Genomic DNA, 15,642 nt, shown 5'->3' on the forward strand with positions numbered 1-15,642 from the left:
ACGTCAATAGAAAATTAAATTTTTGAGTTTGGTGATGGCAAATTTGGGATACCAGGCTTTTCAGAACAAGTTGTTCTGGTGTGTCCTAGAAATCTTTTCTCTTCTCACTATAGACTTTAGTTAGCAGTTTGACCCAGATAGGAGCCGTGTTGGAAAGTCTTTATATATTTGAAACATATGAAATGGTTCCTGTTTAACTTTAATCCAAGGTTTTTTGTTTTGTTTTGTTTTCACCGAAGGTTTTAAGCACCAAAACTAGGGATGACAGGTCCTGTGCATAATTTGTCTTTATCCCAATAGCCATTCCCATTTTTATAATACTCATAACAATATTTTCTTTGTACTCAGCTAAATTATTTCAGTTGCATTTTTGGCTTATATATAACTTGAGATCTATAAAACTAATGTGTCTGTTATTTGTAAAAAGTGAGCTATGTATACATACACCTTTCCTTAGAGACAAACACACTGATACCTCAACATACAAGTAATGAGGTAGATGAAAAGGAGGCACACCTGGGGATTATACAACAATTGAGCTCTGCAGCAGCTCTTGTCATATCTGAGAAAGCAAAGAAAGATGAGAGCATGAAGAAACTGAATAGTGTCTATGGATTAAGGCCAATCCTAACTATGCCCATCCCACTTGGCTAAACACAGGCAAGTTGCCACCAGTGTGTATGAGAACAAATTCGGGAAAGTGTAATTCGACTTCTGATACAGGGCTCAAATGTATTCAATATTACATGCTAGTGTTTGCATGTACTAGAAAGCTTAGCTTTTAAGACATACAACAAGAAATCAATTTCAAATAACATAATATTCCCAGTAATAGGTTCTCCATATTCTGAATCTAAGGCCTAGAATTGTTGCAATTTTTCCATTTTTTCTTGATTCTTTAGAAACATAAGAGCGGTGCAAACTATTCAGGGAAGCTGGGTGTCTCAGTTATATCCATTTATTTTTTGAATTTTTTTTTTTTTTTGGAGACGGAGTCTCACTCTGTCACCCAGGCTGGAGTGCAGTGGCATGATCTCGGCTCACTGCAAGTGATTCTCATGCCTCAGCCTCCGTAGTAGCTGGTATTACAGGCGCACGCCACCATGCCATGCTAATTTTTGTATTTTTAGTACAGACAGGGTTTCATCATGTTGGCCAGGCTGGGCTCAAACTCCTGACCTCAAGTGATCCACCCACCTCAGCCTCCCCAAGTGCTAGGATTACAAGTGTGAGCCACCGCACCCAGCCATTTAGACAAGGCAGCAGAAACCATCTTATCCACAGACCCAAGACCTTTGGATTTCTCATGTCACCCCTCCTAACTCTTTGCCCTTTAGTTCAGATTCATGATCAGCTTTTTGCTTTCCCCTGTCTACAAGCAAAGTTCTCCAAAACTTCTAATTCATTCAGAAGAGATGGCTTTTGTTTTCCTTACTTATGCTTAAATTAGGGTTGTATCATCTAACCTACAAAAGTTGGCATCTTTAGATAGCTACCTCTATTTAATTCAGTGAAAGTAGATTATGGACAAACAGCAAAATGAATGTTCACTGCAGCCTTCTAGCTGCCTCTTAGCTTATCACTGCTTATCACAGGAACTGCCTTGTCCAATTTCAAATTTAGTTGAACACATTTAACAATTTTTTTTTTTTTTTTTAATTCGGAGTCTCACCCTGTCGCCCAGGCTGGTGTGCAATGGCATGATCTCAGCTCACTGCAACTTCTGCCTCCTGGGTTCAAGTGATTCTCCTGCCTCAGCCTCCCAAGTAGCTGGGATTACAGGTGTGCACCACCATGCCCTGCTAATTGTTTGTTTGTTTTTTTTTTTTTTTTTTGGTATGTTTAGTAGAGATGGGGTTTCACTATGTTGGCCAGGCTGGTCTCAAACTCCTGACCTCATGATCCACTTGCCTCGGCCTCCCAAAGTGCTGGGATTACAGGTGTGAGCCACCACGCCTGGCCAAAGACTCAAGTCAGTGCAATAAAAAAAAGTATATTTCTGATCACATCTCCATTTCATCAACATTTACATATTTGTATTTCCAAGATATTCCATACAGCATGAATCCGTGAAGAATTAGGCTTCGACTAAGAATCTTTCTACATTGATCTCTTAAGTTTTTAGCAAAGGGTAAGTCATCTCTAAATATATTTCTTCATCTTCCTCTTTTTTTAGGGTTTCTTTTTATTGTGAGTTATCTGATGTCGAGAAAGCTTTGAGTTTAAGCTAAAAGCTTTTCCACATTGATTACATACAAAGTGTTTCTCTCCTGTATGGATTTTCTTGTGTTTATTAAGATTTGAATTATTGTTAAAACGCTTCCCACATTCACCACATTCATAGGGTTTCTCTCCAGTATGAATTTTTTTATGTTGATTAAGTTTCCAGTTAAGGCAAAAGGTCTCTCCACATTCATTACATGTAAAGGACCTCCCTACAGAAAGAGTCTGATGTTTAGTAAAGTTTGACTGATTTTTAAAGGTTTTTTCACAAGTCGTACATTGGTAAGGTCTCTCTCCTGTATGAGTTCCTTGATGTTGTGTTAGATCTGACAGACGGACAAAGGTTTTTTTACAATTACTACAAATAAAAGGTTTTCTTCCAGTATGGATTTGTTGGTGGCGAGCAAGATCCATGCGCTGGGCAAAGGCTTTCTTACATGCATTACATGAAAAGGGCTTCTCTCCAGCATGAGTTTTCTGATGTTTATTAAGATTTGAGATGCTTTTAAAGGAGTTCCCCTTTTTATTGTGAGTTATCTGATGTCGAGAAAGCTTTGAGTTTAAGTTAAAAGCTTTTCCACATTGATTACATACAAAGTGTTTCTCTCCTGTATGGATTTTCTTGTGTTTATTAAGATTTGAATTATTGTTAAAACGCTTCCCACATTCACCACATTCATAGGGTTTCTCTCCAGTATGAATTTTTTTATGTTGATTAAGATCCCCATTAAGGCGAAAGGTCTTTCCACATTCATTACATGCAAAGGGCCTCCCTATAGAATGAGTTTTCTGATGTTTAGCAAAGTTTGACCGAAATTTAAAGGCTTTTTCACAAGTCGTACATTGGTAAGGTCTCTCTCCGGTATGAGTTCTTTGATGTTGTGTTAGATCTGACAGACGGACAAAGGTCTTTTTACAACTACTACAAATAAAAGATTTCTTTCCGGTATGGATTTGTTGGTGGCGAGCAAGATCCGTGCGCTGGGCAAAGGTTTTTTTACATTCATTACATGAAAAGGGCTTCTCTCCAGTGTGAGTTTTCTGATGTTTATTAAGATTTGAGATGCTTTTAAAGGATTTCTCACAAACATCACACTTGTGGGGTTTCTCTCCTGTGTGAGTTCTTTGATGTAGAATAAATTTGGAGTATGGATTGAATTCCTTTTCACAATAATTACATGGATAGTATTTCTTTCTAGTATGAATTGATCGATGTCGAGTTTTTTCTGAGAAACAGTGAAAGGATTTTTCCACAAAAGTTACAGGAAAAGGGCTTCCTTTGAGAATGAGTTTTTTGTTGCCGAGTCAGGTTTAGTCTGTTGCCAACATGAAACCTCTGATGTATAGAGAGGGATGAGAGAAACCTAAAAGCCTTTTGACATGCATCACATTTGTATGGCTTCAGTCCACGGTGCATGCTCTGATGTTGAATAACCTGTGAAGGTCTGTTAAAAGTTTCACCACATTGGTTACATTCAAAGTGTTTATATAGCGTACAAATTCTCTGGAGTATTGTAAATGATGAGCGATGCCTAAAGCCCTTTGTATTTTCACCATATTTGTGGGCTTCCCCTACCTTGTGGATTTTCTGATGTCTAGTAAGTTGTGAGATATGCCCAAAAGCCATGCCACAGTCATCACATTCATAACGCCGGACAAAAGTACGATGTGTTCGGTATTCTCCATGGTGAAAGCTTTGTCTGAAGGCATTCCCAGATTCACTGAGGGCACGAAACGTTGCCAATGCTGGTTGACACGCTGTTAGGAAAACAATATGAGAAAAAAAAATCAGAACTGGACACTGCAACATATACCAAGTTAATCAGGAAAGTGAGGGAAAGAAGAGTGTAGTTACTGGAGACTTTAGAGGGGTAGGATGAGGAGTAGGAGTTTGTGGAGGTGGAGAGGCAGATAATTGCTTCTCCAAGTACAAGAATGATTTAAGTGATCAACAGTGGCGGTTGAATTTTTTTCTATTTCTTTAAACTTGAAATAATTATACTTGTGATTGCAAAAATGGCTCAATGAAATTTTAATAACCAAAGCAGAAAAGCTTAAAGAACCTAAAAAGAATCACGTGAAATCCTAAGCATGGATTAAAGTTTTGTTTTCATTAATGCCCTTTAAAATATTTCTGTGTGGTATAGCAATTTGTGAAAGTGATTACACTTTAAATATTTTCCTTTGAACATCAAAATTGGGGATACTTGTGAGTAAATATACATCTGTCTTATCAATTTGATATTTAATGTTTTACTGTGCGACAGGGTCATTATTGATTGGGCCAGTGTTCTATTTGGATATTTGAGTTGTACTTATTTTTGTTGTTGCTAAGAACATTAAGAACAATCTTAAATCTACATATTTGTTAATTTGAAATATATTCTAGTATATTCTAGTACTGATGCTTAGAAATGAGAGTCCCAATTATATTTTTGGTATATACATGCACCGCACTCAAGTTCTCATATTGCATGAACACACCATTATTTTCCAGTATCTTGATAACCCTAGACTATCAAACTTACCTTTATATAAAACTATGGTGTCATGAGTTCTAGCATTTTTTTGTAATAAAAACATCTAGAAACTGGTTAACTGAAGAAAGAAATTTGAGCATTCCTATACACATATGAATTATAGATTGAGCATTTCTATACACATACAAAATATATGTTAATACAGACAAAAACATCTGCCACTGATAAGATGGAGAACCAGCATGGGTTTCTGTTATCTTCCTCATTCTAGTCTGAAATGCTACTGAAGTGCTTAGAAAAATGTATAGATATAGTGGAATATTTCTAAATATACATGAGTAATATTTTCAAAAACAAATATTTCAACGTGGGACAGAATCAGTGGTAATAAAAGGGACAAAGTGGGAACAGTTGGTTTGAAGATATGGTTTTTTTTTTTTTTTTTTTTTTTTTTTTTTTTGAGACGGAGTCTCACTCTGTCACCCAGGCTGCAATGGCATGATCTCAGCTCATTTCAAGCCCCATCTCCCAGGCTCAAGTGATTCTCCTCCCTCAGCCTCTCAAATAGCTGGCCAAACCATCACGTCCGGCTAATTCTTGTACTTTTAGTAGAGACGGGTTTCGCTATGTTGGCCAGGCTGGTCTCAAACTCCTGACCTCAAGTGGTCCAACTGCCTCGGCCTCCCAAAGTGGTGACATTACAGGTATGAGTCACCATGCCCACCCTGAAGATATGTTTAAATGAACTTAATGGTTGGCATTTATAGCAACATTATATAGCCAAAGATGAAATAGCAGCATGAAAAACCTGGTTGGAGAATTCTTTTAGAGGGAAGGAACTGGAGAAATAGAATATATAAAAGAAAAGTCAGGATTAAAAGAAAGTACTACCATCCCTTAAGTGTGAGTCCTATTAAAAATGTGCAGAAAATTTACCAACTTCATCATGTGGCCTAATAATCTGGGCAACTAGAGTCTCTGAAATAGAGGAGGAAAGAGGGTGGGCAGCAGGGACCAGAAAAATATTTGAAGAAATAATGGGCAAAAAATTCTCAAACACAGTAAAAACTATAAACTCACATATCCAAGAAGCCCAAATCACGCAATAAGAAACATGAAGAGAATTACACTGAGGCACATTATAATGAAATTGTTCAAAGCCAGCGATAAAGAGAAAACTGTAAAAGCAACCAGAGGGGGGGAAAAGACATTTTGTACATGCACAAAGACAGAGATGACATCAGATTTCTCACTGGAAACACTGCAAGCAAAAAAGATAATGGAACAAAATCTTTAAGGTACTAAAAGAAAAACAACAACAACAACCTATTAACTAGAATTCTATGCCCAGCATATGGCTTTCAAAAATGAAGACAAAAGACCTTTTCAGAAATACAGAGACTGAAAGAATTCATTACCAGCAGAGCTGCACTACAAGTAATTTTAAAGGAAGTCCTGCAGGGCAGAAGAAAAGGGATGCCAGATGGGAATTTGGCCCTGCACCAAGGAATGAAAAGTAACTGAAATTGTAACTGGTAAATATGTATGGGTTTATTATTAAATCTCTTTAAAAGGTTGACTGATTAAACACAAATAATGTATTATGGGGCTTATAACAAGTGAAAGTAAAATGTATGACAGCAACGCCATAAAGGCAGGTGGAGATAAATTATAGTATAATATATATATAGTGTAAGAATTACAAGAACTACAGTATAATTCTTATACTCCACATGAAAGAGTATACTATCACTTGCAGGTAGATTGTGATAAGTTAAAGACAGATACTGTAAACTCAAATCCTAACACAACCACTAAAATAGAGTTACAGCTAATAATCCAACAAAGGTGGTAAAATAGAATCCTAAAAACAACAACAACAACAACAACAACAAAGAATCAATCCAAAATAGGGTAAGGATAATAAAGCAGAATAAAGGAGAAAAGGGGGAAGAACAGATATGACAAATAGAAATCTATTTGATTTAGGCTCAAGCCTAACCATATCAATAATCTCAGTAAATGTAAAAATAAAAACACAAGGTTTCACAATCTGAGCCTTTGTATCAGAGAATTCTTTGTTATAGGGGCCGTCATGTGCATGTAGGATCTTGGCATCCCTGGCTATTACACCCTAGATACCAGCAGCATGCCTACATACCCAGTTATTACTACCAAAAAGATCACCCAGACATTGCCAGTTGCCCTTAGAGGGCAAGGTCTTCCCTTCTTCCCATTGAGACCCAGTGGTATAAGCACCTCAACGAAAAGGGGGAGATTATCAAGCTTGTATGAGAAAGTAAAACCAAATTGTTTGCTAACTACAAGAAACTCACTTTAGAGACACAATTGGTTAAAAAGTAGATGGATGGAAAATATATACCATGCTAACAGTTAAAAGAAAGCTACAGTAGCTGTATTAATATCAGACAAAATACATTTTAGAGTAATAAGTATTTCTAGGGATAAAGAAGTTTATTTCATAAGAATAAGGAATTAACAGAGCATAATTCTAAGTGTTTATGCACCCACAGAACTTCAAAATACTTGAAGCAAGATTACCAGTGAAAGAATATACTCCAAGAATAGGAAACTAATTTTAAATAAAAGAACCCACTATGATGGATAACTAGAAAACCACACTAGTATAAAAAAGAATATTTTTACTAGTATAAAAAAGAATATACTCATACAGAACAGACAAATACACGAATAGAATAAAAAATTTCAGAAGATGATTTCTGTAGATATATATTTCTGATGGCTTGTGTGTAAGGATGGCATCATAAGTCAGTGAGGACAGGATGGATGCTTTGGTGGGTGGTATTGTAAAAACTGGCTCATTGTTCAGAGAAAATGGGGCTGGTTGTCCATTATGCCATATACAAATATAGACAGATTAAAATGTGAATTTTAAACCCGTAATGCTGATAGGGGAATGTCTTTGTGGTCTAGATGCAGCAGGCTTCTTAACAACAAAAAGACAATAAGCAAACACTATAAGTCAAAAATATTATGGATGTGATCAAAAATGAAGGATTTCTGATCAAGAGAAGCACCAGAGTCAACAGGCAAATGACAGATTGACAGGAGTAATCATACATTTTAAGCCAAAAAATACCTTATATATAACATATAATTCTTCAATTCCACAAAGAAAAAAAAAATTAGAAAATGAGCAAAGAACATGAAGCAATTCAAAAAAGCTGAATAGTGAGTGGATGACAAGAATATCATGTGAGCTTCATCTTACTGTTAGGGAAATGAGAAGTAAAACAAAGAAGCAAAACTACCAAAATGGAGCCAACTAAAATGCAAATGTTAGCAAGCAGTGGTGAGATGCAGGAAAGAGAAGTTATGTGGGTCCAGTGTAAAATTCACAGATGTCCAGAAAGTAATCTGGGTATGTTTTATCAAACTATTTATAATATGCCCTGTGACCTAGAAAATTGTTATAGATTCTAAAGGGAACATGTGAGATTTGGGTCAGAAGGAACTGTAGAGACTTAGGAAATTTTTTCCATAAAACTGGCTGTGTGATGGATGCATATTAAAGAATACTATATTGCACTAAAAAGACATTTAGACATAACATGTAAAGATTTTAGAAACAGCCAAGTAGAAAGGTAAGAAGTTAGATGTTTGCAGTGTGCTGTTTAAGTAAGAGTGCAGCCATATATAAAATGGTGCATATTTTACAATTAGTATATGCATTTTTTATTTATTTATTTTTTAAGACAGAGTTTCACTCTGTTGCTCAGGCTGGAGTGCAGTGACACGGTTTTGGCTCACTGTAACCTCTGCCTCCCAGGTTCAGGCGATTCTCCTGTCTCAGCCTCCCAAGCAGCTGGGACTACAGGCATGTGTCACCACACCTAGCTATTTAACAGTGTAGAAAAGATATTAGACCAGCTGTCTAGCACATAGAGAATGACATAATGAATTAGAAATGAAGGTTATACAAAATGATCATGGAGTCTTGACTAGAGCAACAGTGACAATTGATTGACTCAATTTTTATATCCCATTTTCAGCCCTTCCACTATCACATTGCCAGCCCTAAACAGGATACATGGTTTTGTTCAAATATGTCACAAAACAAAGTAAACGGATTTGCGTTCTAAAGCCACAAGGCGGCAGTGGAGAGGTCAGAAAAACGTCTTGCAGTAAATGTGAAAGCGACTATAACTTGATAGAAAAATGTTCAGGGGTGCATTAAAAAGTGGAAGTTTAAGGGAGAGAAAAGTAGTTTGGGGGTAGGAGAGGAGTTTGGACCAAGTTATTAAGTATTTAAAGAATAAGCAGGGTTATGTGGAATTCTTGTGAACAAGTCTTACAAAATCTTTAATAAGTGGATTCCAGTCCACTTTCCAAAATGGCCATAGCTTAAATGCATTTGGTATTTTATTCTTCAGATCAGATGGTACTCCAGACCGAAATTCATCATCATCTAACCCAGCTTTTTATCCCCTTTCAGGAGCCTATGAATGAGCTGCCTTCCCTGATGTCAGCACTGAAACTCGAGAAACAAGTTTCTCTGAAATCTCTGGATCATCTTACATTCTGGCAATTTCTGCCTTCTGTTAATGAAGGTAGTCATCTCTTTCCAACTAGATGGTAAATTTGTTTTTCTCATTTGTCATTCTCTAACCTAATAATCTAAAGAGAAAAAGTCTCTCTCCAGAATTTTCTTTAAAAAAAAAAAACCTCCCATAATACTTTTCCGAGCTAACCCGTTCATTCATTGTAATCACTGACAAGCTTTCTGACCAATTCAGCTATTCATCCTTTTATCCGTTTGGGTAGTAACTTAAATTCCAAACTTTTACCAGCACACCACTTACTGTCCTAAGACTAGAGTTATAACAAAAAGGGTACAGGGAGAGTGATAAATGTAGGATAAAGATTCCTTTGGAAACTCAAGGACAGAAGCCGAGGGGAAAGCTCTTCTCCTATCACCTCTTGGTGGCGGTTGGAGGGGGAGTGTCCAGGTTACTCTGAGCTGAGGTGTGAGCTGTGATGACTTCCATCTGCTTCTTACCTGGGCAGGGAACACCTGTCACCTCTCTCTCCATCATCCAGGGCTCTTTCCCTTGCTTCAAAGAGGACATCACGTGTGCCTTATAAGTCCAGTTTCCTAAGAAAAATAAATGATATTGACCATGCTGTGGTTATTACAGAATTTAGACCCACATTTTTGGTGATGAGGAATCTTGTTAACATCTCAATCTTCCCAGAACCTCTAAAGCAGTGTTTTTATATAAAAGACCATCTACATTTTAAACCATTCCCCAGCTGTTTCTTAGGCATATGACAGCCTCAGACTATAGTTTTGGAGAATGGTGTGATGATTTTGAAGACAATGGGGAATAGGAAGCTTGTATCATCCCAAGACGAAAATGTCTTCTCTTAAAACAGAGCTACAATGCTTTACTGAAGAATATGAAGTTATAAAATTCAACTGAACATTTTCAGGGAGTTTTGCAGATATTTGCACAGAAGGAAAAAAATCCTCCCATGGGCAATTATGAACTAACAAGACCTTCCTTACCCAAAGACGCAAGGTATTTACAGTTATCCAGCATCACATCTCTATGCAGGTTTCTCTCTTCAGGGTTCAGATGATCCCACTCATCTGGTGAGAAGACCACGGCCACATCTCTAAATTTCACCAACTCCTGAAATAACAATTTGTATTTTGTATGTATACATGCCTCCACGTGGCCCCGGTAGATATCTTTCAAATTGGGCATTCTAAGGAGGCGGACAGGATATAAGGATACGTTCGAATATGTAGCCAAAAAACTATAACAAAGTGCAAACAATAAAAGTATTATTTACTCTTGTAGAGTTTAGGAAGACAAAATTACTTATCCTCATGATAAAGTAACAGCTAAGGAAACAGACATTTGGTGTACATGCATGGCTGAGTCAGTAGGGTAGAGCTACCATCTGTGGGATTATGACCAAATACCTCTAAGTCAGAATCGCACCCAGGCAGAATGATAAGGGAATTCGTCCTGCCTGACAGTGTGAGCTGGGACATCGTTCTCTTTCTGCTTCAGACTGAAACTTAAGCAGCAGCTCTTCTTGAGTCTTGAACCTACTGGGTTTTGGACCGGTATTATAAATCAGTCAAAACTAAAGATTTGACAGAGTCTCTCAATATGAGCAGTCAAAAGTTCTTTGCAAGTAATACTAGAACCATGTCAGGTCTCCCAAGTATATACATAAATTCAATAGTCTCTCCATTTAAAAAAATCCATTAAGATTATTTTTGTAAAATGTGATAAATGGATACATGATTTTCACACAAGGGAAAAATGTGACAGACTAGTTTTTACATGAAAAGTTAATGAAGGTCTTGTTCTTGCCATAGTGTGGAGTCAAGTTGTAGTAATTCGAGTGGGTTAGGAATGTCATCAGCACAGATGAGAACAAAGAAAGAGCCCAGAAACAGATGCAAATATAGAAATGTTTACTACCTAAAAAAGATGACCTGCAAGTCTGTTGGGAAACAGTTCAATGAATACTGAGGTAATAACTGAACATCCATTAGTAGGGGGAGAGCAAGATCCCTCCCTGACTATGAGAATATGTTCCAGATGAAATAAAAGATAATTATTGAAACTATCAAAATGTTTCAAAATGAGGATTTTCAAACTTACAATAGAAAAATTTCTTAAAGACTCAAGTGCCAGATAAAAGGAAATAATAAAATCGACCTTATAAAGAGAAAGAAAGCTCTCTGAAAAAATAAAAGGGACACAGAAAAAACAAATTAGTATGTTGTACAACCAACAAGGAACTAATTCGGAATTTATACAGATCAATAAGAAAAAAAATAGAAGCTGCAGACTAGACAAATGCCTAAAGTATATGAATGAAAAGTTCACTGAAGAAAGCATACAAATAATCAATAAGTCGATAAACTGTTCTCACTTAAATGCACATAATATTAGCAGCAAGTCATGCTTGTTTTGGCAAGACAGTCACAACATTTAAAACCTGGATACTATGCAGTGTTTCTAAGGGATGGAACCAAGCCGTCAGTCACACTGATTTGTGGACTTCAAAGTCTGCATAGTACTTTTGGAGCATGACTTGTTAACATCTCAGATGGTTAGAGGTGAATGCCCTTGACTCAGAAATTCTAAGTCTAGATAGCTTTCTTAAAGTTCAAGAATATGCAGACTTCATGGCGACATTATGTCTACCACTGAAATACTGCAAACATAGAGATCTGTAAACAGGAGAAAGGTCCAAAAACAAGACAATTCACGCTGCAGAACACATTGCAGATGTTGAGAATAAGGGCCATCTATGTGTACTGCTATGGAAACATCTCCAAAATAAATTACAAAACTTAAAAAGTTACAGAATATAGACATACCAATAAAAAAAGATCTACTGTGTATAAAACTGAGGACAGTGGTGAGTAGGGTTAGCGATTAAAAAGGACTTTGAAAAAATTCTTCATCTGCATAGTTAAAAAGAACATCATACATTGATAGATTTCTTATATAATTTCAAAAATTAAAAATTACAGAAGTAAAATTTAACTCAGGTCTGCCTGAGGGATGAAAATGTCTTCAGACTTCATTTTAAAAGATGTTTTGGTAAATTCATTTATGATTCAGTGGAATTCTAGCTATTATATTTGGACATTGTTATTTAATGCCACGATTAAATCAGCCTGTCCTCTAATGTAAACATGATCTCCGTCATTTACTCAGTTCTTTTAAATATGTGGCCCTAAATATGTGGATTAGTGGGAAATGAATGTTTCTTACTGCTGCCGTAACAAATTACTACCAACTTCATGGCTTAAAACAACACAAATTTATAATCTTACAGTTCTGGAGTTCAGAAGTACAATATGGGTTAGCAGTGCTGTGTCCCCACTGCAGGCTCTAGGAAGAATCTGATTCCTCAACTTTTCTAGCTTTCTAGAAACCACCTGCATTCCTTGGCTTGTGGCCAGCCCTATCCTGTCTTCAAAGCCAGCAACTTAGCATCCCCCTGTGTTTCTTACAAAGACCCAGTGATTACATTTCAGGCCCACCCGGACAACCCAAGAGAAACCTCCATCTGAAAATCCTCAACTTAATCACACCTGCAAAGTCCCTTTTTCCATGTAAAATAACACATTCGCAGCTTCCAGGATGGGGACTAGGATGGGGACATCTTGCAATGAGTGGGGGAGATTGTTCATTCTACCACAATGTGTATCTGGCCTTCTGTTTTCTTCTGTTTATCCATCAATGTATTATCATTTCTATGTTATTTTAATTAGCATAGTTTGATGTGTTGGATTTTAAGTCTGTCAGGACCAGTGCCCTCTTGTTACCCAGAAATATGGGGGCATCCCTCCACCTTCATCCCAGCCACCTGACTGCCTGTGCACTGCTCCAGCTCTCCCATAGATTTGACACCAAGTTAAGCCATTGCTCCCTGCACCCCCAACACATGCAAGCTGTTCGACTTCAGCCTGAACTCACTATCCCCGGGGACTCCTATTTTTCAGCCTGAAAGTTTTCAAACAAATTCATGCCTAGAAGACCTGCTCTGATGACTCCCCTTGGTCAGTCAGTCCTTTAGTAGTTTGTTGAATGAATCCTCAATCTTGGGGCAGTCATTGAGCAGTTTGTTGAATGAATACTAAATCTTGGGTCAGAGCTTGAGCAGTTTGTTGAATGAATACTAAATCTTGGGTCACTAAAGAAAGCTTCTGGGTTATTTAGGTCCCCTCTGTTGCCCCTCTAACTGTCACCTCATCACCAGAATGGGGAACTGCACCCTTGTGGAACAAATGCAAAATGTCTTCCGCGCTGTAAATTGGTATTTTAGGAAGGAAATCAGAAGTAAGCAATTCACCTGTGATATCACCTCTAGAAATGACCGAGCCATTTTCCTTTTCATTCTTCACCTCCTGTTCTCGGGGAGCACAGACTCCTGAGAAGCCACACCTTAAAATTGAGGACAGAAGTATCTGACATCAGGTACCGCAACCCCCACGCCCAACCACACACACACAGGAAACCAGAAATCCGTAACAGCATACCAACCTTGGCCTTCAGGTTCTCTCTCCTTCTGGGCCCTCAGGAGAGCCCACGGGTGTGCTACAGCAGCTGGGATTTTGGATATTGGGGTCTCTCCCTATGTGTCAAAGTGTGAGACTCTGTTTTCCAGATCTGTCTTGAACAAAACGTTCCCTGCCACACACTGAAACAGAGCTTGAACTCACCTTCTCAGATCAACTCCAATACAGCTAGCAGGCCCAGCGCGCATCTGAGCCTACCTATATAGAACCTAGATCATCACACCCAGAACCTTCTCATTTCCTAATCAAGCCCAGCTCACTACCTGTAGGATTCAGCTCTGTTGGTCCTGATTATAGTGGGAACAGGGAAGGATTGGGGAATGCAGGATTGTCACATCAAGGCTTAGCCTGAAAATTCCCCAGTGCTCTTTATTCATGCCTACTATGTACCCCAGGCATGATGTCATATAACACACACCCCAGATAGGCTTGTGCCACTCTTTCCACTTGAATATCTGAGATAAGAGGCCTCACCTGGTGCCTCTCACCCCCACGAGGCAGCTGCATGGAAGAGGAGAGGCAGTTTGGCACTTTGAGCAGTAGGACAGCATAAAGTAGCACCTCCACTTCCCCATGACCCATCAGTGACCTGGGGGAATCCAGTGTGTGCTGCTTGTCCCAGAAAGGGATTGGGAATAATAGGATGGTATGGAAGGCGGAACAATTGCCCCCCCAAAGATGTCCACATCCTAACCCCCAGAACCTGTGAATATGTGACCTTACTTGGCAAACGTGATTAATAATTGTAAACGAAAAACCCAAACTGTAAAATATGTAAAGGAGTTTATTCTAAGCCAATATGAGTGACCGTGGCTCCAGGAAGAGTCTCAGGGGGTCCTGAGAAAGTGTGCTCAAGGAGGTCAGGTTACAGTTTGGTTTTATATGGTTAAGGGAGACAAAAGTTACAGGCAAAGACATAGATCAATACATGTAAGGAATAGATTGATTTGGCCTGGAAAGGTGAGACATCTCAAAGAGTTGGGGAGCTTACAGGTCATAGGTGGATTCAAAAATTGTCTGATTGGCAATGGGTTGAAAGAGTTAAACTACAGACTTGAAGTTAGTAGAAGGAAATGCTTTAGTTAAGATAAGTGGGTGGGGGGAGTTGTGAAAGCCAAGGTTCTTACTATGTAGATGAAGCCTCCAGGCAGCAGGCTTCAGCGAGAATAGATGGTAAATGTCTCTTTTCAGACCTTAAAGTTGTCAGACTCTTAGTTAATCTCTCCTAGATCCCAGAAAGACTGGGCTGCATTAATGGAAGTTCTCTACAGATGCAGAATTTTCCCCACAAAAGACAGCTTTGCAGGGCCATTTCAAAATGTCAGAGAAATGTATTTTGGGGTAAAATATTTTGATTTCCTTCAGGGTCTGATATCTGTCATATGATGCTACACCAGAGTCAGGATGGAATTTGATCTCTTATTGCCGTAGTTTGTTTTGTCAGTCTCGTGATCTCTATTTTAGTGTTAATGCTGGTTAGTTCTGCTGAACTCCAAAAGGGAGAGGGTATAACGAGGTGTGTCCAACCTCCCTTCCTTTCCATCATGATTGTGAATATCATTTTTCAGGTTTCACTTGACTCCCTGTTCAGTCTGTTGGGGGGCCTGGGAATTTTGTTTTGGCTTACAGAATCCTGAGTTGGGGCAATTATCCTGGATTATCCGGGTGGGTCTGATATAATCAAAAGGGTCCTTAAAAGAGGGAGGCAAGAAAATCAGATAATAAAAGACAAGTAAGAGCCTCCAGAAGCAGGAAAAGGCAGGGAGACAGGTTCCCCCCTAGAGCCTTCAGAAAGACTGAACCAATGTACATCTTATTTGTATTGATTAATGTCTT

The 15,642-nt window shown here is 38.2% G+C and overlaps 1 protein-coding gene and 1 pseudogene across 11 annotated transcripts in view; both read left to right on the forward strand.

The window, feature by feature from the left end:
• ZNF334 (zinc finger protein 334) overlaps positions 1 to 15,642 on the forward strand; it is a 68,280-nt gene that overhangs the window by 18,685 nt on the left and 33,953 nt on the right. For all 10 annotated transcript variants that reach the window (XM_050806475.1, XM_050806473.1, XM_050806481.1 and 7 more), the window contains 2 exons: positions 5,167 to 5,407; positions 9,181 to 9,320. The gene's annotated coding sequence lies outside the window, so the exon portion shown is untranslated. The remainder of the gene's footprint in view (positions 1 to 5,166; positions 5,408 to 9,180; positions 9,321 to 15,642) is intronic.
• LOC126964101 (E3 ubiquitin-protein ligase makorin-1-like) overlaps positions 1 to 15,642 on the forward strand; it is a 36,473-nt pseudogene that overhangs the window by 5,551 nt on the left and 15,280 nt on the right. The gene's annotated exons all lie outside the window — the stretch shown is intronic.

The sequence above is a fragment of the Macaca thibetana genome, chromosome 10 (genome assembly GCF_024542745.1).
Source record: "Macaca thibetana thibetana isolate TM-01 chromosome 10, ASM2454274v1, whole genome shotgun sequence".
Classification (NCBI taxonomy): Eukaryota; Metazoa; Chordata; class Mammalia; order Primates; family Cercopithecidae; genus Macaca; species Macaca thibetana.